General features: G+C 57.9%; 36 non-coding genes and 2 pseudogenes across 36 annotated transcripts; all 38 read left to right on the top strand.

Annotated features, from left to right (window-relative positions):
* The first annotated feature begins 175 nt into the window (after positions 1 to 175).
* Positions 176 to 294, top strand: LOC147848062 (5S ribosomal RNA). Its single transcript, XR_015532156.1, has one exon. It is a non-coding gene; the product is annotated as a 5S ribosomal RNA (ribosomal RNA).
* A 456-nt stretch (positions 295 to 750) lies between these two features.
* LOC147848061 (5S ribosomal RNA) lies at positions 751 to 869 on the top strand. Its single transcript, XR_015532155.1, has one exon. It is a non-coding gene; the product is annotated as a 5S ribosomal RNA (ribosomal RNA).
* Positions 870 to 1,325: 456 nt separating this feature from the next.
* Positions 1,326 to 1,444, top strand: LOC147848060 (5S ribosomal RNA). The gene has a single exon (XR_015532153.1). It is a non-coding gene; the product is annotated as a 5S ribosomal RNA (ribosomal RNA).
* Positions 1,445 to 1,900: 456 nt separating this feature from the next.
* Positions 1,901 to 2,019, top strand: LOC147848059 (5S ribosomal RNA). The gene has a single exon (XR_015532159.1). It is a non-coding gene; the product is annotated as a 5S ribosomal RNA (ribosomal RNA).
* A 456-nt stretch (positions 2,020 to 2,475) lies between these two features.
* On the top strand, positions 2,476 to 2,594 carry LOC147848058 (5S ribosomal RNA). Its single transcript, XR_015532152.1, has one exon. It is a non-coding gene; the product is annotated as a 5S ribosomal RNA (ribosomal RNA).
* A 456-nt stretch (positions 2,595 to 3,050) lies between these two features.
* On the top strand, positions 3,051 to 3,169 carry LOC147848057 (5S ribosomal RNA). Its single transcript, XR_015532151.1, has one exon. It is a non-coding gene; the product is annotated as a 5S ribosomal RNA (ribosomal RNA).
* Positions 3,170 to 3,625: 456 nt separating this feature from the next.
* LOC147848056 (5S ribosomal RNA) lies at positions 3,626 to 3,744 on the top strand. The gene has a single exon (XR_015532150.1). It is a non-coding gene; the product is annotated as a 5S ribosomal RNA (ribosomal RNA).
* Positions 3,745 to 4,200: 456 nt separating this feature from the next.
* LOC147848055 (5S ribosomal RNA) lies at positions 4,201 to 4,319 on the top strand. Its single transcript, XR_015532149.1, has one exon. It is a non-coding gene; the product is annotated as a 5S ribosomal RNA (ribosomal RNA).
* A 456-nt stretch (positions 4,320 to 4,775) lies between these two features.
* On the top strand, positions 4,776 to 4,894 carry LOC147848054 (5S ribosomal RNA). The gene has a single exon (XR_015532158.1). It is a non-coding gene; the product is annotated as a 5S ribosomal RNA (ribosomal RNA).
* A 456-nt stretch (positions 4,895 to 5,350) lies between these two features.
* LOC147848053 (5S ribosomal RNA) lies at positions 5,351 to 5,469 on the top strand. Its single transcript, XR_015532147.1, has one exon. It is a non-coding gene; the product is annotated as a 5S ribosomal RNA (ribosomal RNA).
* A 456-nt stretch (positions 5,470 to 5,925) lies between these two features.
* LOC147848052 (5S ribosomal RNA) lies at positions 5,926 to 6,044 on the top strand. Its single transcript, XR_015532146.1, has one exon. It is a non-coding gene; the product is annotated as a 5S ribosomal RNA (ribosomal RNA).
* Positions 6,045 to 6,500: 456 nt separating this feature from the next.
* On the top strand, positions 6,501 to 6,619 carry LOC147848051 (5S ribosomal RNA). Its single transcript, XR_015532145.1, has one exon. It is a non-coding gene; the product is annotated as a 5S ribosomal RNA (ribosomal RNA).
* A 456-nt stretch (positions 6,620 to 7,075) lies between these two features.
* LOC147848050 (5S ribosomal RNA) lies at positions 7,076 to 7,194 on the top strand. The gene has a single exon (XR_015532144.1). It is a non-coding gene; the product is annotated as a 5S ribosomal RNA (ribosomal RNA).
* Positions 7,195 to 7,650: 456 nt separating this feature from the next.
* LOC147848049 (5S ribosomal RNA) lies at positions 7,651 to 7,769 on the top strand. The gene has a single exon (XR_015532143.1). It is a non-coding gene; the product is annotated as a 5S ribosomal RNA (ribosomal RNA).
* A 456-nt stretch (positions 7,770 to 8,225) lies between these two features.
* On the top strand, positions 8,226 to 8,344 carry LOC147848048 (5S ribosomal RNA). Its single transcript, XR_015532142.1, has one exon. It is a non-coding gene; the product is annotated as a 5S ribosomal RNA (ribosomal RNA).
* Positions 8,345 to 8,800: 456 nt separating this feature from the next.
* On the top strand, positions 8,801 to 8,919 carry LOC147848047 (5S ribosomal RNA). The gene has a single exon (XR_015532141.1). It is a non-coding gene; the product is annotated as a 5S ribosomal RNA (ribosomal RNA).
* Positions 8,920 to 9,375: 456 nt separating this feature from the next.
* LOC147848046 (5S ribosomal RNA) lies at positions 9,376 to 9,494 on the top strand. The gene has a single exon (XR_015532140.1). It is a non-coding gene; the product is annotated as a 5S ribosomal RNA (ribosomal RNA).
* A 456-nt stretch (positions 9,495 to 9,950) lies between these two features.
* LOC147848045 (5S ribosomal RNA) lies at positions 9,951 to 10,069 on the top strand. Its single transcript, XR_015532139.1, has one exon. It is a non-coding gene; the product is annotated as a 5S ribosomal RNA (ribosomal RNA).
* A 456-nt stretch (positions 10,070 to 10,525) lies between these two features.
* On the top strand, positions 10,526 to 10,644 carry LOC147848044 (5S ribosomal RNA). Its single transcript, XR_015532138.1, has one exon. It is a non-coding gene; the product is annotated as a 5S ribosomal RNA (ribosomal RNA).
* A 456-nt stretch (positions 10,645 to 11,100) lies between these two features.
* LOC147848043 (5S ribosomal RNA) lies at positions 11,101 to 11,219 on the top strand. The gene has a single exon (XR_015532136.1). It is a non-coding gene; the product is annotated as a 5S ribosomal RNA (ribosomal RNA).
* Positions 11,220 to 11,675: 456 nt separating this feature from the next.
* On the top strand, positions 11,676 to 11,794 carry LOC147848042 (5S ribosomal RNA). Its single transcript, XR_015532135.1, has one exon. It is a non-coding gene; the product is annotated as a 5S ribosomal RNA (ribosomal RNA).
* A 456-nt stretch (positions 11,795 to 12,250) lies between these two features.
* On the top strand, positions 12,251 to 12,369 carry LOC147848041 (5S ribosomal RNA). Its single transcript, XR_015532134.1, has one exon. It is a non-coding gene; the product is annotated as a 5S ribosomal RNA (ribosomal RNA).
* A 456-nt stretch (positions 12,370 to 12,825) lies between these two features.
* On the top strand, positions 12,826 to 12,944 carry LOC147848040 (5S ribosomal RNA; annotated as a pseudogene).
* A 379-nt stretch (positions 12,945 to 13,323) lies between these two features.
* Positions 13,324 to 13,442, top strand: LOC147848039 (5S ribosomal RNA). Its single transcript, XR_015532133.1, has one exon. It is a non-coding gene; the product is annotated as a 5S ribosomal RNA (ribosomal RNA).
* Positions 13,443 to 13,898: 456 nt separating this feature from the next.
* On the top strand, positions 13,899 to 14,017 carry LOC147848038 (5S ribosomal RNA). Its single transcript, XR_015532132.1, has one exon. It is a non-coding gene; the product is annotated as a 5S ribosomal RNA (ribosomal RNA).
* Positions 14,018 to 14,473: 456 nt separating this feature from the next.
* LOC147848037 (5S ribosomal RNA) lies at positions 14,474 to 14,592 on the top strand. The gene has a single exon (XR_015532131.1). It is a non-coding gene; the product is annotated as a 5S ribosomal RNA (ribosomal RNA).
* A 456-nt stretch (positions 14,593 to 15,048) lies between these two features.
* On the top strand, positions 15,049 to 15,167 carry LOC147848036 (5S ribosomal RNA). Its single transcript, XR_015532130.1, has one exon. It is a non-coding gene; the product is annotated as a 5S ribosomal RNA (ribosomal RNA).
* Positions 15,168 to 15,623: 456 nt separating this feature from the next.
* Positions 15,624 to 15,742, top strand: LOC147848035 (5S ribosomal RNA). The gene has a single exon (XR_015532129.1). It is a non-coding gene; the product is annotated as a 5S ribosomal RNA (ribosomal RNA).
* A 456-nt stretch (positions 15,743 to 16,198) lies between these two features.
* Positions 16,199 to 16,317, top strand: LOC147848034 (5S ribosomal RNA). Its single transcript, XR_015532128.1, has one exon. It is a non-coding gene; the product is annotated as a 5S ribosomal RNA (ribosomal RNA).
* Positions 16,318 to 16,773: 456 nt separating this feature from the next.
* On the top strand, positions 16,774 to 16,892 carry LOC147848033 (5S ribosomal RNA). Its single transcript, XR_015532127.1, has one exon. It is a non-coding gene; the product is annotated as a 5S ribosomal RNA (ribosomal RNA).
* A 456-nt stretch (positions 16,893 to 17,348) lies between these two features.
* LOC147848032 (5S ribosomal RNA) lies at positions 17,349 to 17,467 on the top strand. Its single transcript, XR_015532162.1, has one exon. It is a non-coding gene; the product is annotated as a 5S ribosomal RNA (ribosomal RNA).
* Positions 17,468 to 17,923: 456 nt separating this feature from the next.
* LOC147848031 (5S ribosomal RNA) lies at positions 17,924 to 18,042 on the top strand. Its single transcript, XR_015532160.1, has one exon. It is a non-coding gene; the product is annotated as a 5S ribosomal RNA (ribosomal RNA).
* A 456-nt stretch (positions 18,043 to 18,498) lies between these two features.
* On the top strand, positions 18,499 to 18,617 carry LOC147848030 (5S ribosomal RNA). The gene has a single exon (XR_015532148.1). It is a non-coding gene; the product is annotated as a 5S ribosomal RNA (ribosomal RNA).
* Positions 18,618 to 19,073: 456 nt separating this feature from the next.
* On the top strand, positions 19,074 to 19,191 carry LOC147848029 (5S ribosomal RNA). Its single transcript, XR_015532161.1, has one exon. It is a non-coding gene; the product is annotated as a 5S ribosomal RNA (ribosomal RNA).
* Positions 19,192 to 19,647: 456 nt separating this feature from the next.
* LOC147848028 (5S ribosomal RNA) lies at positions 19,648 to 19,766 on the top strand. The gene has a single exon (XR_015532137.1). It is a non-coding gene; the product is annotated as a 5S ribosomal RNA (ribosomal RNA).
* A 456-nt stretch (positions 19,767 to 20,222) lies between these two features.
* Positions 20,223 to 20,341, top strand: LOC147848027 (5S ribosomal RNA). Its single transcript, XR_015532126.1, has one exon. It is a non-coding gene; the product is annotated as a 5S ribosomal RNA (ribosomal RNA).
* Positions 20,342 to 20,797: 456 nt separating this feature from the next.
* On the top strand, positions 20,798 to 20,916 carry LOC147848026 (5S ribosomal RNA). The gene has a single exon (XR_015532157.1). It is a non-coding gene; the product is annotated as a 5S ribosomal RNA (ribosomal RNA).
* Positions 20,917 to 21,372: 456 nt separating this feature from the next.
* On the top strand, positions 21,373 to 21,482 carry LOC147848025 (5S ribosomal RNA; annotated as a pseudogene; the record flags this gene model as incomplete).

Raw genomic sequence — 21,482 nt, 5'->3', positions numbered from 1 at the left:
ATATAGTCCTTCTCTAGGATCCAAAGCCTTAGCCTTAGCCTTAGCCTTCGCCGGCGCCCGTCGCGCGTGCGGTTGGGACGGTGACGTGGTGGGTCCCTCGATATTAGTTGTCCTCGTAGGGCATTTTTGTGTAGGTTCGTGTAGCATTAGTACCTCGGAACGCAGGGCACTGTCGTGGTGCGGTCATACCAGCGCTAATACACCGGATCCCATCAGAACTCCGCAGTTAAGTGCGCTTGGGCCAGAACAGTACTGGGATGGGTGACCTCCCGGGAAGTCCTGGTGCTGCACCCTTTTTGCTTCGAGTCGTCTTCTTTTCGTGCACAGTACTGGGATGGGTGACCTCCCGGGAAGTCCCGGGCATGGGTTGCGTTCTTTTCCCGCCCGAGCCGTTCCCGTGCGCGTGGGCCTCTTGGCTTTCGTAGAGGCGGACGAGAGCATAGGAAGGGTGAAGCGTCGAGGGGCATTGTCATTCGGTGTGGGTTAAAGAGTGTCGTCCGGATCAAGGAGAGGGCGTAAGAGGCTTTATGGGGTGGGCATGAGTGGCGAGGTTCGAATCCGGGCAGGGGATATATATATAGTCCTTCTCTAGGATCCAAAGCCTTAGCCTTAGCCTTAGCCTTCGCCGGCGCCCGTCGCGCGTGCGGTTGGGACGGTGACGTGGTGGGTCCCTCGATATTAGTTGTCCTCGTAGGGCATTTTTGTGTAGGTTCGTGTAGCATTAGTACCTCGGAACGCAGGGCACTGTCGTGGTGCGGTCATACCAGCGCTAATACACCGGATCCCATCAGAACTCCGCAGTTAAGCGCGCTTGGGCCAGAACAGTACTGGGATGGGTGACCTCCCGGGAAGTCCTGGTGCTGCACCCTTTTTGCTTCGAGTCGTCTTCTTTTCGTGCACAGTACTGGGATGGGTGACCTCCCGGGAAGTCCCGGGCATGGGTTGCGTTCTTTTCCCGCCCGAGCCGTTCCCGTGCGCGTGGGCCTCTTGGCTTTCGTAGAGGCGGACGAGAGCATAGGAAGGGTGAAGCGTCGAGGGGCATTGTCATTCGGTGTGGGTTAAAGAGTGTCGTCCGGATCAAGGAGAGGGCGTAAGAGGCTTTATGGGGTGGGCATGAGTGGCGAGGTTCGAATCCGGGCAGGGGATATATATATAGTCCTTCTCTAGGATCCAAAGCCTTAGCCTTAGCCTTAGCCTTCGCCGGCGCCCGTCGCGCGTGCGGTTGGGACGGTGACGTGGTGGGTCCCTCGATATTAGTTGTCCTCGTAGGGCATTTTTGTGTAGGTTCGTGTAGCATTAGTACCTCGGAACGCAGGGCACTGTCGTGGTGCGGTCATACCAGCGCTAATACACCGGATCCCATCAGAACTCCGCAGTTAAGCGCGCTTGGGCCAGAACAGTACTGGGATGGGTGACCTCCCGGGAAGTCCTGGTGCTGCACCCTTTTTGCTTCGAGTCGTCTTCTTTTCGTGCACAGTACTGGGATGGGTGACCTCCCGGGAAGTCCCGGGCATGGGTTGCGTTCTTTTCCCGCCCGAGCCGTTCCCGTGCGCGTGGGCCTCTTGGCTTTCGTAGAGGCGGACGAGAGCATAGGAAGGGTGAAGCGTCGAGGGGCATTGTCATTCGGTGTGGGTTAAAGAGTGTCGTCCGGATCAAGGAGAGGGCGTAAGAGGCTTTATGGGGTGGGCATGAGTGGCGAGGTTCGAATCCGGGCAGGGGATATATATATAGTCCTTCTCTAGGATCCAAAGCCTTAGCCTTAGCCTTAGCCTTCGCCGGCGCCCGTCGCGCGTGCGGTTGGGACGGTGACGTGGTGGGTCCCTCGATATTAGTTGTCCTCGTAGGGCATTTTTGTGTAGGTTCGTGTAGCATTAGTACCTCGGAACGCAGGGCACTGTCGTGGTGCGGTCATACCAGCGCTAATACACCGGATCCCATCAGAACTCCGCAGTTAAGCGCGCTTGGGCCAGAACAGTACTGGGATGGGTGACCTCCCGGGAAGTCCCTGTGCTGCACCCTTTTTGCTTCGAGTCGTCTTCTTTTCGTGCACAGTACTGGGATGGGTGACCTCCCGGGAAGTCCCGGGCATGGGTTGCGTTCTTTTCCCGCCCGAGCCGTTCCCGTGCGCGTGGGCCTCTTGGCTTTCGTAGAGGCGGACGAGAGCATAGGAAGGGTGAAGCGTCGAGGGGCATTGTCATTCGGTGTGGGTTAAAGAGTGTCGTCCGGATCAAGGAGAGGGCGTAAGAGGCTTTATGGGGTGGGCATGAGTGGCGAGGTTCGAATCCGGGCAGGGGATATATATATAGTCCTTCTCTAGGATCCAAAGCCTTAGCCTTAGCCTTAGCCTTCGCCGGCGCCCGTCGCGCGTGCGGTTGGGACGGTGACGTGGTGGGTCCCTCGATATTAGTTGTCCTCGTAGGGCATTTTTGTGTAGGTTCGTGTAGCATTAGTACCTCGGAACGCAGGGCACTGTCGTGGTGCGGTCATACCAGCGCTAATACACCGGATCCCATCAGAACTCCGCAGTTAAGCGCGCTTGGGCCAGAACAGTACTGGGATGGGTGACCTCCCGGGAAGTCCTGGTGCTGCACCCTTTTTGCTTCGAGTCGTCTTCTTTTCGTGCACAGTACTGGGATGGGTGACCTCCCGGGAAGTCCCGGGCATGGGTTGCGTTCTTTTCCCGCCCGAGCCGTTCCCGTGCGCGTGGGCCTCTTGGCTTTCGTAGAGGCGGACGAGAGCATAGGAAGGGTGAAGCGTCGAGGGGCATTGTCATTCGGTGTGGGTTAAAGAGTGTCGTCCGGATCAAGGAGAGGGCGTAAGAGGCTTTATGGGGTGGGCATGAGTGGCGAGGTTCGAATCCGGGCAGGGGATATATATATAGTCCTTCTCTAGGATCCAAAGCCTTAGCCTTAGCCTTAGCCTTCGCCGGCGCCCGTCGCGCGTGCGGTTGGGACGGTGACGTGGTGGGTCCCTCGATATTAGTTGTCCTCGTAGGGCATTTTTGTGTAGGTTCGTGTAGCATTAGTACCTCGGAACGCAGGGCACTGTTGTGGTGCGGTCATACCAGCGCTAATACACCGGATCCCATCAGAACTCCGCAGTTAAGCGCGCTTGGGCCAGAACAGTACTGGGATGGGTGACCTCCCGGGAAGTCCTGGTGCTGCACCCTTTTTGCTTCGAGTCGTCTTCTTTTCGTGCACAGTACTGGGATGGGTGACCTCCCGGGAAGTCCCGGGCATGGGTTGCGTTCTTTTCCCGCCCGAGCCGTTCCCGTGCGCGTGGGCCTCTTGGCTTTCGTAGAGGCGGACGAGAGCATAGGAAGGGTGAAGCGTCGAGGGGCATTGTCATTCGGTGTGGGTTAAAGAGTGTCGTCCGGATCAAGGAGAGGGCGTAAGAGGCTTTATGGGGTGGGCATGAGTGGCGAGGTTCGAATCCGGGCAGGGGATATATATATAGTCCTTCTCTAGGATCCAAAGCCTTAGCCTTAGCCTTAGCCTTCGCCGGCGCCCGTCGCGCGTGCGGTTGGGACGGTGACGTGGTGGGTCCCTCGATATTAGTTGTCCTCGTAGGGCATTTTTGTGTAGGTTCGTGTAGCATTAGTACCTCGGAACGCAGGGCACTGTCGTGGTGCGGTCATACCAGCGCTAATACACCGGATCCCATCAGAACTCCGCAGTTAAGCGCGCTTGGGCCAGAACAGTACTGGGATGGGTGACCTCCCGGGAAGTCCTGGTGCTGCACCCTTTTTGCTTCGAGTCGTCTTCTTTTCGTGCACAGTACTGGGATGGGTGACCTCCCGGGAAGTCCCGGGCATGGGTTGCGTTCTTTTCCCGCCCGAGCCGTTCCCGTGCGCGTGGGCCTCTTGGCTTTCGTAGAGGCGGACGAGAGCATAGGAAGGGTGAAGCGTCGAGGGGCATTGTCATTCGGTGTGGGTTAAAGAGTGTCGTCCGGATCAAGGAGAGGGCGTAAGAGGCTTTATGGGGTGGGCATGAGTGGCGAGGTTCGAATCCGGGCAGGGGATATATATATAGTCCTTCTCTAGGATCCAAAGCCTTAGCCTTAGCCTTAGCCTTCGCCGGCGCCCGTCGCGCGTGCGGTTGGGACGGTGACGTGGTGGGTCCCTCGATATTAGTTGTCCTCGTAGGGCATTTTTGTGTAGGTTCGTGTAGCATTAGTACCTCGGAACGCAGGGCACTGTCGTGGTGCGGTCATACCAGCGCTAATACACCGGATCCCATCAGAACTCCGCAGTTAAGCGCGCTTGGGCCAGAACAGTACTGGGATGGGTGACCTCCCGGGAAGTCCTGGTGCTGCACCCTTTTTGCTTCGAGTCGTCTTCTTTTCGTGCACAGTACTGGGATGGGTGACCTCCCGGGAAGTCCCGGGCATGGGTTGCGTTCTTTTCCCGCCCGAGCCGTTCCCGTGCGCGTGGGCCTCTTGGCTTTCGTAGAGGCGGACGAGAGCATAGGAAGGGTGAAGCGTCGAGGGGCATTGTCATTCGGTGTGGGTTAAAGAGTGTCGTCCGGATCAAGGAGAGGGCGTAAGAGGCTTTATGGGGTGGGCATGAGTGGCGAGGTTCGAATCCGGGCAGGGGATATATATATAGTCCTTCTCTAGGATCCAAAGCCTTAGCCTTAGCCTTAGCCTTCGCCGGCGCCCGTCGCGCGTGCGGTTGGGACGGTGACGTGGTGGGTCCCTCGATATTAGTTGTCCTCGTAGGGCATTTTTGTGTAGGTTCGTGTAGCATTAGTACCTCGGAACGCAGGGCACTGTCGTGGTGCGGTCATACCAGCGCTAATACACCGGATCCCATCAGAACTCCGCAGTTAAGCGCGCTTGGGCCAGAACAGTACTGGGATGGGTGACCTCCCGGGAAGTCCCTGTGCTGCACCCTTTTTGCTTCGAGTCGTCTTCTTTTCGTGCACAGTACTGGGATGGGTGACCTCCCGGGAAGTCCCGGGCATGGGTTGCGTTCTTTTCCCGCCCGAGCCGTTCCCGTGCGCGTGGGCCTCTTGGCTTTCGTAGAGGCGGACGAGAGCATAGGAAGGGTGAAGCGTCGAGGGGCATTGTCATTCGGTGTGGGTTAAAGAGTGTCGTCCGGATCAAGGAGAGGGCGTAAGAGGCTTTATGGGGTGGGCATGAGTGGCGAGGTTCGAATCCGGGCAGGGGATATATATATAGTCCTTCTCTAGGATCCAAAGCCTTAGCCTTAGCCTTAGCCTTCGCCGGCGCCCGTCGCGCGTGCGGTTGGGACGGTGACGTGGTGGGTCCCTCGATATTAGTTGTCCTCGTAGGGCATTTTTGTGTAGGTTCGTGTAGCATTAGTACCTCGGAACGCAGGGCACTGTCGTGGTGCGGTCATACCAGCGCTAATACACCGGATCCCATCAGAACTCCGCAGTTAAGCGCGCTTGGGCCAGAACAGTACTGGGATGGGTGACCTCCCGGGAAGTCCTGGTGCTGCACCCTTTTTGCTTCGAGTCGTCTTCTTTTCGTGCACAGTACTGGGATGGGTGACCTCCCGGGAAGTCCCGGGCATGGGTTGCGTTCTTTTCCCGCCCGAGCCGTTCCCGTGCGCGTGGGCCTCTTGGCTTTCGTAGAGGCGGACGAGAGCATAGGAAGGGTGAAGCGTCGAGGGGCATTGTCATTCGGTGTGGGTTAAAGAGTGTCGTCCGGATCAAGGAGAGGGCGTAAGAGGCTTTATGGGGTGGGCATGAGTGGCGAGGTTCGAATCCGGGCAGGGGATATATATATAGTCCTTCTCTAGGATCCAAAGCCTTAGCCTTAGCCTTAGCCTTCGCCGGCGCCCGTCGCGCGTGCGGTTGGGACGGTGACGTGGTGGGTCCCTCGATATTAGTTGTCCTCGTAGGGCATTTTTGTGTAGGTTCGTGTAGCATTAGTACCTCGGAACGCAGGGCACTGTCGTGGTGCGGTCATACCAGCGCTAATACACCGGATCCCATCAGAACTCCGCAGTTAAGCGCGCTTGGGCCAGAACAGTACTGGGATGGGTGACCTCCCGGGAAGTCCTGGTGCTGCACCCTTTTTGCTTCGAGTCGTCTTCTTTTCGTGCACAGTACTGGGATGGGTGACCTCCCGGGAAGTCCCGGGCATGGGTTGCGTTCTTTTCCCGCCCGAGCCGTTCCCGTGCGCGTGGGCCTCTTGGCTTTCGTAGAGGCGGACGAGAGCATAGGAAGGGTGAAGCGTCGAGGGGCATTGTCATTCGGTGTGGGTTAAAGAGTGTCGTCCGGATCAAGGAGAGGGCGTAAGAGGCTTTATGGGGTGGGCATGAGTGGCGAGGTTCGAATCCGGGCAGGGGATATATATATAGTCCTTCTCTAGGATCCAAAGCCTTAGCCTTAGCCTTAGCCTTCGCCGGCGCCCGTCGCGCGTGCGGTTGGGACGGTGACGTGGTGGGTCCCTCGATATTAGTTGTCCTCGTAGGGCATTTTTGTGTAGGTTCGTGTAGCATTAGTACCTCGGAACGCAGGGCACTGTCGTGGTGCGGTCATACCAGCGCTAATACACCGGATCCCATCAGAACTCCGCAGTTAAGCGCGCTTGGGCCAGAACAGTACTGGGATGGGTGACCTCCCGGGAAGTCCTGGTGCTGCACCCTTTTTGCTTCGAGTCGTCTTCTTTTCGTGCACAGTACTGGGATGGGTGACCTCCCGGGAAGTCCCGGGCATGGGTTGCGTTCTTTTCCCGCCCGAGCCGTTCCCGTGCGCGTGGGCCTCTTGGCTTTCGTAGAGGCGGACGAGAGCATAGGAAGGGTGAAGCGTCGAGGGGCATTGTCATTCGGTGTGGGTTAAAGAGTGTCGTCCGGATCAAGGAGAGGGCGTAAGAGGCTTTATGGGGTGGGCATGAGTGGCGAGGTTCGAATCCGGGCAGGGGATATATATATAGTCCTTCTCTAGGATCCAAAGCCTTAGCCTTAGCCTTAGCCTTCGCCGGCGCCCGTCGCGCGTGCGGTTGGGACGGTGACGTGGTGGGTCCCTCGATATTAGTTGTCCTCGTAGGGCATTTTTGTGTAGGTTCGTGTAGCATTAGTACCTCGGAACGCAGGGCACTGTCGTGGTGCGGTCATACCAGCGCTAATACACCGGATCCCATCAGAACTCCGCAGTTAAGCGCGCTTGGGCCAGAACAGTACTGGGATGGGTGACCTCCCGGGAAGTCCTGGTGCTGCACCCTTTTTGCTTCGAGTCGTCTTCTTTTCGTGCACAGTACTGGGATGGGTGACCTCCCGGGAAGTCCCGGGCATGGGTTGCGTTCTTTTCCCGCCCGAGCCGTTCCCGTGCGCGTGGGCCTCTTGGCTTTCGTAGAGGCGGACGAGAGCATAGGAAGGGTGAAGCGTCGAGGGGCATTGTCATTCGGTGTGGGTTAAAGAGTGTCGTCCGGATCAAGGAGAGGGCGTAAGAGGCTTTATGGGGTGGGCATGAGTGGCGAGGTTCGAATCCGGGCAGGGGATATATATATAGTCCTTCTCTAGGATCCAAAGCCTTAGCCTTAGCCTTAGCCTTCGCCGGCGCCCGTCGCGCGTGCGGTTGGGACGGTGACGTGGTGGGTCCCTCGATATTAGTTGTCCTCGTAGGGCATTTTTGTGTAGGTTCGTGTAGCATTAGTACCTCGGAACGCAGGGCACTGTCGTGGTGCGGTCATACCAGCGCTAATACACCGGATCCCATCAGAACTCCGCAGTTAAGCGCGCTTGGGCCAGAACAGTACTGGGATGGGTGACCTCCCGGGAAGTCCTGGTGCTGCACCCTTTTTGCTTCGAGTCGTCTTCTTTTCGTGCACAGTACTGGGATGGGTGACCTCCCGGGAAGTCCCGGGCATGGGTTGCGTTCTTTTCCCGCCCGAGCCGTTCCCGTGCGCGTGGGCCTCTTGGCTTTCGTAGAGGCGGACGAGAGCATAGGAAGGGTGAAGCGTCGAGGGGCATTGTCATTCGGTGTGGGTTAAAGAGTGTCGTCCGGATCAAGGAGAGGGCGTAAGAGGCTTTATGGGGTGGGCATGAGTGGCGAGGTTCGAATCCGGGCAGGGGATATATATATAGTCCTTCTCTAGGATCCAAAGCCTTAGCCTTAGCCTTAGCCTTCGCCGGCGCCCGTCGCGCGTGCGGTTGGGACGGTGACGTGGTGGGTCCCTCGATATTAGTTGTCCTCGTAGGGCATTTTTGTGTAGGTTCGTGTAGCATTAGTACCTCGGAACGCAGGGCACTGTCGTGGTGCGGTCATACCAGCGCTAATACACCGGATCCCATCAGAACTCCGCAGTTAAGCGCGCTTGGGCCAGAACAGTACTGGGATGGGTGACCTCCCGGGAAGTCCTGGTGCTGCACCCTTTTTGCTTCGAGTCGTCTTCTTTTCGTGCACAGTACTGGGATGGGTGACCTCCCGGGAAGTCCCGGGCATGGGTTGCGTTCTTTTCCCGCCCGAGCCGTTCCCGTGCGCGTGGGCCTCTTGGCTTTCGTAGAGGCGGACGAGAGCATAGGAAGGGTGAAGCGTCGAGGGGCATTGTCATTCGGTGTGGGTTAAAGAGTGTCGTCCGGATCAAGGAGAGGGCGTAAGAGGCTTTATGGGGTGGGCATGAGTGGCGAGGTTCGAATCCGGGCAGGGGATATATATATAGTCCTTCTCTAGGATCCAAAGCCTTAGCCTTAGCCTTAGCCTTCGCCGGCGCCCGTCGCGCGTGCGGTTGGGACGGTGACGTGGTGGGTCCCTCGATATTAGTTGTCCTCGTAGGGCATTTTTGTGTAGGTTCGTGTAGCATTAGTACCTCGGAACGCAGGGCACTGTCGTGGTGCGGTCATACCAGCGCTAATACACCGGATCCCATCAGAACTCCGCAGTTAAGCGCGCTTGGGCCAGAACAGTACTGGGATGGGTGACCTCCCGGGAAGTCCTGGTGCTGCACCCTTTTTGCTTCGAGTCGTCTTCTTTTCGTGCACAGTACTGGGATGGGTGACCTCCCGGGAAGTCCCGGGCATGGGTTGCGTTCTTTTCCCGCCCGAGCCGTTCCCGTGCGCGTGGGCCTCTTGGCTTTCGTAGAGGCGGACGAGAGCATAGGAAGGGTGAAGCGTCGAGGGGCATTGTCATTCGGTGTGGGTTAAAGAGTGTCGTCCGGATCAAGGAGAGGGCGTAAGAGGCTTTATGGGGTGGGCATGAGTGGCGAGGTTCGAATCCGGGCAGGGGATATATATATAGTCCTTCTCTAGGATCCAAAGCCTTAGCCTTAGCCTTAGCCTTCGCCGGCGCCCGTCGCGCGTGCGGTTGGGACGGTGACGTGGTGGGTCCCTCGATATTAGTTGTCCTCGTAGGGCATTTTTGTGTAGGTTCGTGTAGCATTAGTACCTCGGAACGCAGGGCACTGTCGTGGTGCGGTCATACCAGCGCTAATACACCGGATCCCATCAGAACTCCGCAGTTAAGCGCGCTTGGGCCAGAACAGTACTGGGATGGGTGACCTCCCGGGAAGTCCTGGTGCTGCACCCTTTTTGCTTCGAGTCGTCTTCTTTTCGTGCACAGTACTGGGATGGGTGACCTCCCGGGAAGTCCCGGGCATGGGTTGCGTTCTTTTCCCGCCCGAGCCGTTCCCGTGCGCGTGGGCCTCTTGGCTTTCGTAGAGGCGGACGAGAGCATAGGAAGGGTGAAGCGTCGAGGGGCATTGTCATTCGGTGTGGGTTAAAGAGTGTCGTCCGGATCAAGGAGAGGGCGTAAGAGGCTTTATGGGGTGGGCATGAGTGGCGAGGTTCGAATCCGGGCAGGGGATATATATATAGTCCTTCTCTAGGATCCAAAGCCTTAGCCTTAGCCTTAGCCTTCGCCGGCGCCCGTCGCGCGTGCGGTTGGGACGGTGACGTGGTGGGTCCCTCGATATTAGTTGTCCTCGTAGGGCATTTTTGTGTAGGTTCGTGTAGCATTAGTACCTCGGAACGCAGGGCACTGTCGTGGTGCGGTCATACCAGCGCTAATACACCGGATCCCATCAGAACTCCGCAGTTAAGCGCGCTTGGGCCAGAACAGTACTGGGATGGGTGACCTCCCGGGAAGTCCTGGTGCTGCACCCTTTTTGCTTCGAGTCGTCTTCTTTTCGTGCACAGTACTGGGATGGGTGACCTCCCGGGAAGTCCCGGGCATGGGTTGCGTTCTTTTCCCGCCCGAGCCGTTCCCGTGCGCGTGGGCCTCTTGGCTTTCGTAGAGGCGGACGAGAGCATAGGAAGGGTGAAGCGTCGAGGGGCATTGTCATTCGGTGTGGGTTAAAGAGTGTCGTCCGGATCAAGGAGAGGGCGTAAGAGGCTTTATGGGGTGGGCATGAGTGGCGAGGTTCGAATCCGGGCAGGGGATATATATATAGTCCTTCTCTAGGATCCAAAGCCTTAGCCTTAGCCTTAGCCTTCGCCGGCGCCCGTCGCGCGTGCGGTTGGGACGGTGACGTGGTGGGTCCCTCGATATTAGTTGTCCTCGTAGGGCATTTTTGTGTAGGTTCGTGTAGCATTAGTACCTCGGAACGCAGGGCACTGTCGTGGTGCGGTCATACCAGCGCTAATACACCGGATCCCATCAGAACTCCGCAGTTAAGCGCGCTTGGGCCAGAACAGTACTGGGATGGGTGACCTCCCGGGAAGTCCTGGTGCTGCACCCTTTTTGCTTCGAGTCGTCTTCTTTTCGTGCACAGTACTGGGATGGGTGACCTCCCGGGAAGTCCCGGGCATGGGTTGCGTTCTTTTCCCGCCCGAGCCGTTCCCGTGCGCGTGGGCCTCTTGGCTTTCGTAGAGGCGGACGAGAGCATAGGAAGGGTGAAGCGTCGAGGGGCATTGTCATTCGGTGTGGGTTAAAGAGTGTCGTCCGGATCAAGGAGAGGGCGTAAGAGGCTTTATGGGGTGGGCATGAGTGGCGAGGTTCGAATCCGGGCAGGGGATATATATATAGTCCTTCTCTAGGATCCAAAGCCTTAGCCTTAGCCTTAGCCTTCGCCGGCGCCCGTCGCGCGTGCGGTTGGGACGGTGACGTGGTGGGTCCCTCGATATTAGTTGTCCTCGTAGGGCATTTTTGTGTAGGTTCGTGTAGCATTAGTACCTCGGAACGCAGGGCACTGTCGTGGTGCGGTCATACCAGCGCTAATACACCGGATCCCATCAGAACTCCGCAGTTAAGCGCGCTTGGGCCAGAACAGTACTGGGATGGGTGACCTCCCGGGAAGTCCTGGTGCTGCACCCTTTTTGCTTCGAGTCGTCTTCTTTTCGTGCACAGTACTGGGATGGGTGACCTCCCGGGAAGTCCCGGGCATGGGTTGCGTTCTTTTCCCGCCCGAGCCGTTCCCGTGCGCGTGGGCCTCTTGGCTTTCGTAGAGGCGGACGAGAGCATAGGAAGGGTGAAGCGTCGAGGGGCATTGTCATTCGGTGTGGGTTAAAGAGTGTCGTCCGGATCAAGGAGAGGGCGTAAGAGGCTTTATGGGGTGGGCATGAGTGGCGAGGTTCGAATCCGGGCAGGGGATATATATATAGTCCTTCTCTAGGATCCAAAGCCTTAGCCTTAGCCTTAGCCTTCGCCGGCGCCCGTCGCGCGTGCGGTTGGGACGGTGACGTGGTGGGTCCCTCGATATTAGTTGTCCTCGTAGGGCATTTTTGTGTAGGTTCGTGTAGCATTAGTACCTCGGAACGCAGGGCACTGTCGTGGTGCGGTCATACCAGCGCTAATACACCGGATCCCATCAGAACTCCGCAGTTAAGCGCGCTTGGGCCAGAACAGTACTGGGATGGGTGACCTCCCGGGAAGTCCTGGTGCTGCACCCTTTTTGCTTCGAGTCGTCTTCTTTTCGTGCACAGTACTGGGATGGGTGACCTCCCGGGAAGTCCCGGGCATGGGTTGCGTTCTTTTCCCGCCCGAGCCGTTCCCGTGCGCGTGGGCCTCTTGGCTTTCGTAGAGGCGGACGAGAGCATAGGAAGGGTGAAGCGTCGAGGGGCATTGTCATTCGGTGTGGGTTAAAGAGTGTCGTCCGGATCAAGGAGAGGGCGTAAGAGGCTTTATGGGGTGGGCATGAGTGGCGAGGTTCGAATCCGGGCAGGGGATATATATATAGTCCTTCTCTAGGATCCAAAGCCTTAGCCTTAGCCTTAGCCTTCGCCGGCGCCCGTCGCGCGTGCGGTTGGGACGGTGACGTGGTGGGTCCCTCGATATTAGTTGTCCTCGTAGGGCATTTTTGTGTAGGTTCGTGTAGCATTAGTACCTCGGAACGCAGGGCACTGTCGTGGTGCGGTCATACCAGCGCTAATACACCGGATCCCATCAGAACTCCGCAGTTAAGCGCGCTTGGGCCAGAACAGTACTGGGATGGGTGACCTCCCGGGAAGTCCTGGTGCTGCACCCTTTTTGCTTCGAGTCGTCTTCTTTTCGTGCACAGTACTGGGATGGGTGACCTCCCGGGAAGTCCCGGGCATGGGTTGCGTTCTTTTCCCGCCCGAGCCGTTCCCGTGCGCGTGGGCCTCTTGGCTTTCGTAGAGGCGGACGAGAGCATAGGAAGGGTGAAGCGTCGAGGGGCATTGTCATTCGGTGTGGGTTAAAGAGTGTCGTCCGGATCAAGGAGAGGGCGTAAGAGGCTTTATGGGGTGGGCATGAGTGGCGAGGTTCGAATCCGGGCAGGGGATATATATATAGTCCTTCTCTAGGATCCAAAGCCTTAGCCTTAGCCTTAGCCTTCGCCGGCGCCCGTCGCGCGTGCGGTTGGGACGGTGACGTGGTGGGTCCCTCGATATTAGTTGTCCTCGTAGGGCATTTTTGTGTAGGTTCGTGTAGCATTAGTACCTCGGAACGCAGGGCACTGTCGTGGTGCGGTCATACCAGCGCTAATACACCGGATCCCATCAGAACTCCGCAGTTAAGCGCGCTTGGGCCAGAACAGTACTGGGATGGGTGACCTCCCGGGAAGTCCCGGGCATGGGTTGCGTTCTTTTCCCGCCCGAGCCGTTCCCGTGCGCGTGGGCCTCTTGGCTTTCGTAGAGGCGGACGAGAGCATAGGAAGGGTGAAGCGTCGAGGGGCATTGTCATTCGGTGTGGGTTAAAGAGTGTCGTCCGGATCAAGGAGAGGGCGTAAGAGGCTTTATGGGGTGGGCATGAGTGGCGAGGTTCGAATCCGGGCAGGGGATATATATATAGTCCTTCTCTAGGATCCAAAGCCTTAGCCTTAGCCTTAGCCTTCGCCGGCGCCCGTCGCGCGTGCGGTTGGGACGGTGACGTGGTGGGTCCCTCGATATTAGTTGTCCTCGTAGGGCATTTTTGTGTAGGTTCGTGTAGCATTAGTACCTCGGAACGCAGGGCACTGTCGTGGTGCGGTCATACCAGCGCTAATACACCGGATCCCATCAGAACTCCGCAGTTAAGCGCGCTTGGGCCAGAACAGTACTGGGATGGGTGACCTCCCGGGAAGTCCTGGTGCTGCACCCTTTTTGCTTCGAGTCGTCTTCTTTTCGTGCACAGTACTGGGATGGGTGACCTCCCGGGAAGTCCCGGGCATGGGTTGCGTTCTTTTCCCGCCCGAGCCGTTCCCGTGCGCGTGGGCCTCTTGGCTTTCGTAGAGGCGGACGAGAGCATAGGAAGGGTGAAGCGTCGAGGGGCATTGTCATTCGGTGTGGGTTAAAGAGTGTCGTCCGGATCAAGGAGAGGGCGTAAGAGGCTTTATGGGGTGGGCATGAGTGGCGAGGTTCGAATCCGGGCAGGGGATATATATATAGTCCTTCTCTAGGATCCAAAGCCTTAGCCTTAGCCTTAGCCTTCGCCGGCGCCCGTCGCGCGTGCGGTTGGGACGGTGACGTGGTGGGTCCCTCGATATTAGTTGTCCTCGTAGGGCATTTTTGTGTAGGTTCGTGTAGCATTAGTACCTCGGAACGCAGGGCACTGTCGTGGTGCGGTCATACCAGCGCTAATACACCGGATCCCATCAGAACTCCGCAGTTAAGCGCGCTTGGGCCAGAACAGTACTGGGATGGGTGACCTCCCGGGAAGTCCTGGTGCTGCACCCTTTTTGCTTCGAGTCGTCTTCTTTTCGTGCACAGTACTGGGATGGGTGACCTCCCGGGAAGTCCCGGGCATGGGTTGCGTTCTTTTCCCGCCCGAGCCGTTCCCGTGCGCGTGGGCCTCTTGGCTTTCGTAGAGGCGGACGAGAGCATAGGAAGGGTGAAGCGTCGAGGGGCATTGTCATTCGGTGTGGGTTAAAGAGTGTCGTCCGGATCAAGGAGAGGGCGTAAGAGGCTTTATGGGGTGGGCATGAGTGGCGAGGTTCGAATCCGGGCAGGGGATATATATATAGTCCTTCTCTAGGATCCAAAGCCTTAGCCTTAGCCTTAGCCTTCGCCGGCGCCCGTCGCGCGTGCGGTTGGGACGGTGACGTGGTGGGTCCCTCGATATTAGTTGTCCTCGTAGGGCATTTTTGTGTAGGTTCGTGTAGCATTAGTACCTCGGAACGCAGGGCACTGTCGTGGTGCGGTCATACCAGCGCTAATACACCGGATCCCATCAGAACTCCGCAGTTAAGCGCGCTTGGGCCAGAACAGTACTGGGATGGGTGACCTCCCGGGAAGTCCTGGTGCTGCACCCTTTTTGCTTCGAGTCGTCTTCTTTTCGTGCACAGTACTGGGATGGGTGACCTCCCGGGAAGTCCCGGGCATGGGTTGCGTTCTTTTCCCGCCCGAGCCGTTCCCGTGCGCGTGGGCCTCTTGGCTTTCGTAGAGGCGGACGAGAGCATAGGAAGGGTGAAGCGTCGAGGGGCATTGTCATTCGGTGTGGGTTAAAGAGTGTCGTCCGGATCAAGGAGAGGGCGTAAGAGGCTTTATGGGGTGGGCATGAGTGGCGAGGTTCGAATCCGGGCAGGGGATATATATATAGTCCTTCTCTAGGATCCAAAGCCTTAGCCTTAGCCTTAGCCTTCGCCGGCGCCCGTCGCGCGTGCGGTTGGGACGGTGACGTGGTGGGTCCCTCGATATTAGTTGTCCTCGTAGGGCATTTTTGTGTAGGTTCGTGTAGCATTAGTACCTCGGAACGCAGGGCACTGTCGTGGTGCGGTCATACCAGCGCTAATACACCGGATCCCATCAGAACTCCGCAGTTAAGCGCGCTTGGGCCAGAACAGTACTGGGATGGGTGACCTCCCGGGAAGTCCTGGTGCTGCACCCTTTTTGCTTCGAGTCGTCTTCTTTTCGTGCACAGTACTGGGATGGGTGACCTCCCGGGAAGTCCCGGGCATGGGTTGCGTTCTTTTCCCGCCCGAGCCGTTCCCGTGCGCGTGGGCCTCTTGGCTTTCGTAGAGGCGGACGAGAGCATAGGAAGGGTGAAGCGTCGAGGGGCATTGTCATTCGGTGTGGGTTAAAGAGTGTCGTCCGGATCAAGGAGAGGGCGTAAGAGGCTTTATGGGGTGGGCATGAGTGGCGAGGTTCGAATCCGGGCAGGGGATATATATATAGTCCTTCTCTAGGATCCAAAGCCTTAGCCTTAGCCTTAGCCTTCGCCGGCGCCCGTCGCGCGTGCGGTTGGGACGGTGACGTGGTGGGTCCCTCGATATTAGTTGTCCTCGTAGGGCATTTTTGTGTAGGTTCGTGTAGCATTAGTACCTCGGAACGCAGGGCACTGTCGTGGTGCGGTCATACCAGCGCTAATACACCGGATCCCATCAGAACTCCGCAGTTAAGCGCGCTTGGGCCAGAACAGTACTGGGATGGGTGACCTCCCGGGAAGTCCTGGTGCTGCACCCTTTTTGCTTCGAGTCGTCTTCTTTTCGTGCACAGTACTGGGATGGGTGACCTCCCGGGAAGTCCCGGGCATGGGTTGCGTTCTTTTCCCGCCCGAGCCGTTCCCGTGCGCGTGGGCCTCTTGGCTTTCGTAGAGGCGGACGAGAGCATAGGAAGGGTGAAGCGTCGAGGGGCATTGTCATTCGGTGTGGGTTAAAGAGTGTCGTCCGGATCAAGGAGAGGGCGTAAGAGGCTTTATGGGGTGGGCATGAGTGGCGAGGTTCGAATCCGGGCAGGGGATATATATATAGTCCTTCTCTAGGATCCAAAGCCTTAGCCTTAGCCTTAGCCTTCGCCGGCGCCCGTCGCGCGTGCGGTTGGGACGGTGACGTGGTGGGTCCCTCGATATTAGTTGTCCTCGTAGGGCATTTTTGTGTAGGTTCGTGTAGCATTAGTACCTCGGAACGCAGGGCACTGTCGTGGTGCGGTCATACCAGCGCTAATACACCGGATCCCATCAGAACTCCGCAGTTAAGCGCGCTTGGGCCAGAACAGTACTGGGATGGGTGACCTCCCGGGAAGTCCTGGTGCTGCACCCTTTTTGCTTCGAGTCGTCTTCTTTTCGTGCACAGTACTGGGATGGGTGACCTCCCGGGAAGTCCCGGGCATGGGTTGCGTTCTTTTCCCGCCCGAGCCGTTCCCGTGCGCGTGGGCCTCTTGGCTTTCGTAGAGGCGGACGAGAGCATAGGAAGGGTGAAGCGTCGAGGGGCATTGTCATTCGGTGTGGGTTAAAGAGTGTCGTCCGGATCAAGGAGAGGGCGTAAGAGGCTTTATGGGGTGGGCATGAGTGGCGAGGTTCGAATCCGGGCAGGGGATATATATATAGTCCTTCTCTAGGATCCAAAGCCTTAGCCTTAGCCTTAGCCTTCGCCGGCGCCCGTCGCGCGTGCGGTTGGGACGGTGACGTGGTGGGTCCCTCGATATTAGTTGTCCTCGTAGGGCATTTTTGTGTAGGTTCGTGTAGCATTAGTACCTCGGAACGCAGGGCACTGTCGTGGTGCGGTCATACCAGCGCTAATACACCGGATCCCATCAGAACTCCGCAGTTAAGCGCGCTTGGGCCAGAACAGTACTGGGATGGGTGACCTCCCGGGAAGTCCTGGTGCTGCACCCTTTTTGCTTCGAGTCGTCTTCTTTTCGTGCACAGTACTGGGATGGGTGACCTCCCGGGAAGTCCCGGGCATGGGTTGCGTTCTTTTCCCGCCCGAGCCGTTCCCGTGCGCGTGGGCCTCTTGGCTTTCGTAGAGGCGGACGAGAGCATAGGAAGGGTGAAGCGTCGAGGGGCATTGTCATTCGGTGTGGGTTAAAGAGTGTCGTCCGGATCAAGGAGAGGGCGTAAGAGGCTTTATGGGGTGGGCATGAGTGGCGAGGTTCGAATCCGGGCAGGGGATATATATATAGTCCTTCTCTAGGATCCAAAGCCTTAGCCTTAGCCTTAGCCTTCGCCGGCGCCCGTCGCGCGTGCGGTTGGGACGGTGACGTGGTGGGTCCCTCGATATTAGTTGTCCTCGTAGGGCATTTTTGTGTAGGTTCGTGTAGCATTAGTACCTCGGAACGCAGGGCACTGTCGTGGTGCGGTCATACCAGCGCTAATACACCGGATCCCATCAGAACTCCGCAGTTAAGCGCGCTTGGGCCAGAACAGTACTGGGATGGGTGACCTCCCGGGAAGTCCTGGTGCTGCACCCTTTTTGCTTCGAGTCGTCTTCTTTTCGTGCACAGTACTGGGATGGGTGACCTCCCGGGAAGTCCCGGGCATGGGTTGCGTTCTTTTCCCGCCCGAGCCGTTCCCGTGCGCGTGGGCCTCTTGGCTTTCGTAGAGGCGGACGAGAGCATAGGAAGGGTGAAGCGTCGAGGGGCATTGTCATTCGGTGTGGGTTAAAGAGTGTCGTCCGGATCAAGGAGAGGGCGTAAGAGGCTTTATGGGGTGGGCATGAGTGGCGAGGTTCGAATCCGGGCAGGGGATATATATATAGTCCTTCTCTAGGATCCAAAGCCTTAGCCTTAGCCTTAGCCTTCGCCGGCGCCCGTCGCGCGTGCGGTTGGGACGGTGACGTGGTGGGTCCCTCGATATTAGTTGTCCTCGTAGGGCATTTTTGTGTAGGTTCGTGTAGCATTAGTACCTCGGAACGCAGGGCACTGTCGTGGTGCGGTCATACCAGCGCTAATACACCGGATCCCATCAGAACTCCGCAGTTAAGCGCGCTTGGGCCAGAACAGTACTGGGATGGGTGACCTCCCGGGAAGTCCTGGTGCTGCACCCTTTTTGCTTCGAGTCGTCTTCTTTTCGTGCACAGTACTGGGATGGGTGACCTCCCGGGAAGTCCCGGGCATGGGTTGCGTTCTTTTCCCGCCCGAGCCGTTCCCGTGCGCGTGGGCCTCTTGGCTTTCGTAGAGGCGGACGAGAGCATAGGAAGGGTGAAGCGTCGAGGGGCATTGTCATTCGGTGTGGGTTAAAGAGTGTCGTCCGGATCAAGGAGAGGGCGTAAGAGGCTTTATGGGGTGGGCATGAGTGGCGAGGTTCGAATCCGGGCAGGGGATATATATATAGTCCTTCTCTAGGATCCAAAGCCTTAGCCTTAGCCTTAGCCTTCGCCGGCGCCCGTCGCGCGTGCGGTTGGGACGGTGACGTGGTGGGTCCCTCGATATTAGTTGTCCTCGTAGGGCATTTTTGTGTAGGTTCGTGTAGCATTAGTACCTCGGAACGCAGGGCACTGTCGTGGTGCGGTCATACCAGCGCTAATACACCGGATCCCATCAGAACTCCGCAGTTAAGCGCGCTTGGGCCAGAACAGTACTGGGATGGGTGACCTCCCGGGAAGTCCTGGTGCTGCACCCTTTTTGCTTCGAGTCGTCTTCTTTTCGTGCACAGTACTGGGATGGGTGACCTCCCGGGAAGTCCCGGGCATGGGTTGCGTTCTTTTCCCGCCCGAGCCGTTCCCGTGCGCGTGGGCCTCTTGGCTTTCGTAGAGGCGGACGAGAGCATAGGAAGGGTGAAGCGTCGAGGGGCATTGTCATTCGGTGTGGGTTAAAGAGTGTCGTCCGGATCAAGGAGAGGGCGTAAGAGGCTTTATGGGGTGGGCATGAGTGGCGAGGTTCGAATCCGGGCAGGGGATATATATATAGTCCTTCTCTAGGATCCAAAGCCTTAGCCTTAGCCTTAGCCTTCGCCGGCGCCCGTCGCGCGTGCGGTTGGGACGGTGACGTGGTGGGTCCCTCGATATTAGTTGTCCTCGTAGGGCATTTTTGTGTAGGTTCGTGTAGCATTAGTACCTCGGAACGCAGGGCACTGTCGTGGTGCGGTCATACAGCGCTAATACACCGGATCCCATCAGAACTCCGCAGTTAAGCGCGCTTGGGCCAGAACAGTACTGGGATGGGTGACCTCCCGGGAAGTCCTGGTGCTGCACCCTTTTTGCTTCGAGTCGTCTTCTTTTCGTGCACAGTACTGGGATGGGTGACCTCCCCGGGAAGTCCCGGGCATGGGTTGCGTTCTTTTCCCGCCCGAGCCGTTCCCGTGCGCGTGGGCCTCTTGGCTTCGTAGAGGCGGACGAGAGCATAGGAAGGGTGAAGCGTCGAGGGGCATTGTCATTCGGTGTGGGTTAAAGAGTGTCGTCCGGATCAAGGAGAGGGCGTAAGAGGCTTTATGGGTGGGCATGAGTGGCGAGGTTCGAATCCGGGCAGGGGATATATATATAGTCCTTCTCTAGGATCCAAAGCCTTAGCCTTAGCCTTAGCCTTCGCCGGCGCCCGTCGCGCGTGCGGTTGGGACGGTGACGTGGTGGGTCCCTCGATATTAGTTGTCCTCGTAGTACTCTGCGTTGATACACTGCTTTAGCATTAGTACCTCGGAACGCAGGGCACTGTCGTGGTGCGGTCATACCAGCGCTAATACACCGGATCCCATCAGAACTCCGCAGTTAAGCGCGCTTGGGCCAGAACAGTACTGGGATGGGTGACCTCCCGGGAAGTCCTGGTGCTGCACCCTTTTTGCTTCGAGTCGTCTTCTTTTCGTGCACAGTACTGGGATGGGTGACCTCCCGGGAAGTCCCGGGCATGGGTTGCGTTCTTTTCCCGCCCGAGCCGTTCCCGTGCGCGTGGGCCTCTTGGCTTTCGTAGAGGCGGACGAGAGCATAGGAAGGGTGAAGCGTCGAGGGGCATTGTCATTCGGTGTGGGTTAAAGAGTGTCGTCCGGATCAAGGAGAGGGCGTAAGAGGCTTTATGGGGTGGGCATGAGTGGCGAGGTTCGAATCCGGGCAGGGGATATATATATAGTCCTTCTCTAGGATCCAAAGCCTTAGCCTTAGCCTTAGCCTTCGCCGGCGCCCGTCGCGCGTGCGGTTGGGACGGTGACGTGGTGGGTCCCTCGATATTAGTTGTCCTCGTAGGGCATTTTTGTGTAGGTTCGTGTAGCATTAGTACCTCGGAACGCAGGGCACTGTCGTGGTGCGGTCATACCAGCGCTAATACACCGGATCCCATCAGAACTCCGCAGTTAAGCGCGCTTGGGCCAGAACAGTACTGGGATGGGTGACCTCCCGGGAAGTCCTGGTGCTGCACCCTTTTTGCTTCGAGTCGTCTTCTTTTCGTGCACAGTACTGGGATGGGTGACCTCCCGGGAAGTCCCGGGCATGGGTTGCGTTCTTTTCCCGCCCGAGCCGTTCCCGTGCGCGTGGGCCTCTTGGCTTTCGTAGAGGCGGACGAGAGCATAGGAAGGGTGAAGCGTCGAGGGGCATTGTCATTCGGTGTGGGTTAAAGAGTGTCGTCCGGATCAAGGAGAGGGCGTAAGAGGCTTTATGGGGTGGGCATGAGTGGCGAGGTTCGAATCCGGGCAGGGGATATATATATAGTCCTTCTCTAGGATCCAAAGCCTTAGCCTTAGCCTTAGCCTTCGCCGGCGCCCGTCGCGCGTGCGGTTGGGACGGTGACGTGGTGGGTCCCTCGATATTAGTTGTCCTCGTAGGGCATTTTTGTGTAGGTTCGTGTAGCATTAGTACCTCGGAACGCAGGGCACTGTCGTGGTGCGGTCATACCAGCGCTAATACACCGGATCCCATCAGAACTCCGCAGTTAAGCGCGCTTGGGCCAGAACAGTACTGGGATGGGTGACCTCCCGGGAAGTCCCTGTGCTGCACCCTTTTTGCTTCGAGTCGTCTTCTTTTCGTGCACAGTACTGGGATGGGTGACCTCCCGGGAAGTCCCGGGCATGGGTTGCGTTCTTTTCCCGCCCGAGCCGTTCCCGTGCGCGTGGGCCTCTTGGCTTTCGTAGAGGCGGACGAGAGCATAGGAAGGGTGAAGCGTCGAGGGGCATTGTCATTCGGTGTGGGTTAAAGAGTGTCGTCCGGATCAAGGAGAGGGCGTAAGAGGCTTTATGGGGTGGGCATGAGTGGCGAGGTTCGAATCCGGGCAGGGGATATATATATAGTCCTTCTCTAGGATCCAAAGCCTTAGCCTTAGCCTTAGCCTTCGCCGGCGCCCGTCGCGCGTGCGGTTGGGACGGTGACGTGGTGGGTCCCTCGATATTAGTTGTCCTCGTAGGGCATTTTTGTGTAGGTTCGTGTAGCATTAGTACCTCGGAACGCAGGGCACTGTCGTGGTGCGGTCATACCAGCGCTAATACACCGGATCCCATCAGAACTCCGCAGTTAAGCGCGCTTGGGCCAGAACAGTACTGGGATGGGTGACCTCCCGGGAAGTCCCTGTG

Source organism: Azolla caroliniana, unplaced genomic scaffold (genome assembly GCF_043228905.1).
Source record: "Azolla caroliniana isolate FFs.n. ecotype wild unplaced genomic scaffold, voAzoCaro1.0.p SCAF_529, whole genome shotgun sequence".
Taxonomy (NCBI): Eukaryota; Viridiplantae; Streptophyta; class Polypodiopsida; order Salviniales; family Salviniaceae; genus Azolla; species Azolla caroliniana.
The sequence above is the reverse complement of the archived record's forward strand: the minus strand, read 5'-3'. Positions and strand labels throughout refer to the sequence as shown.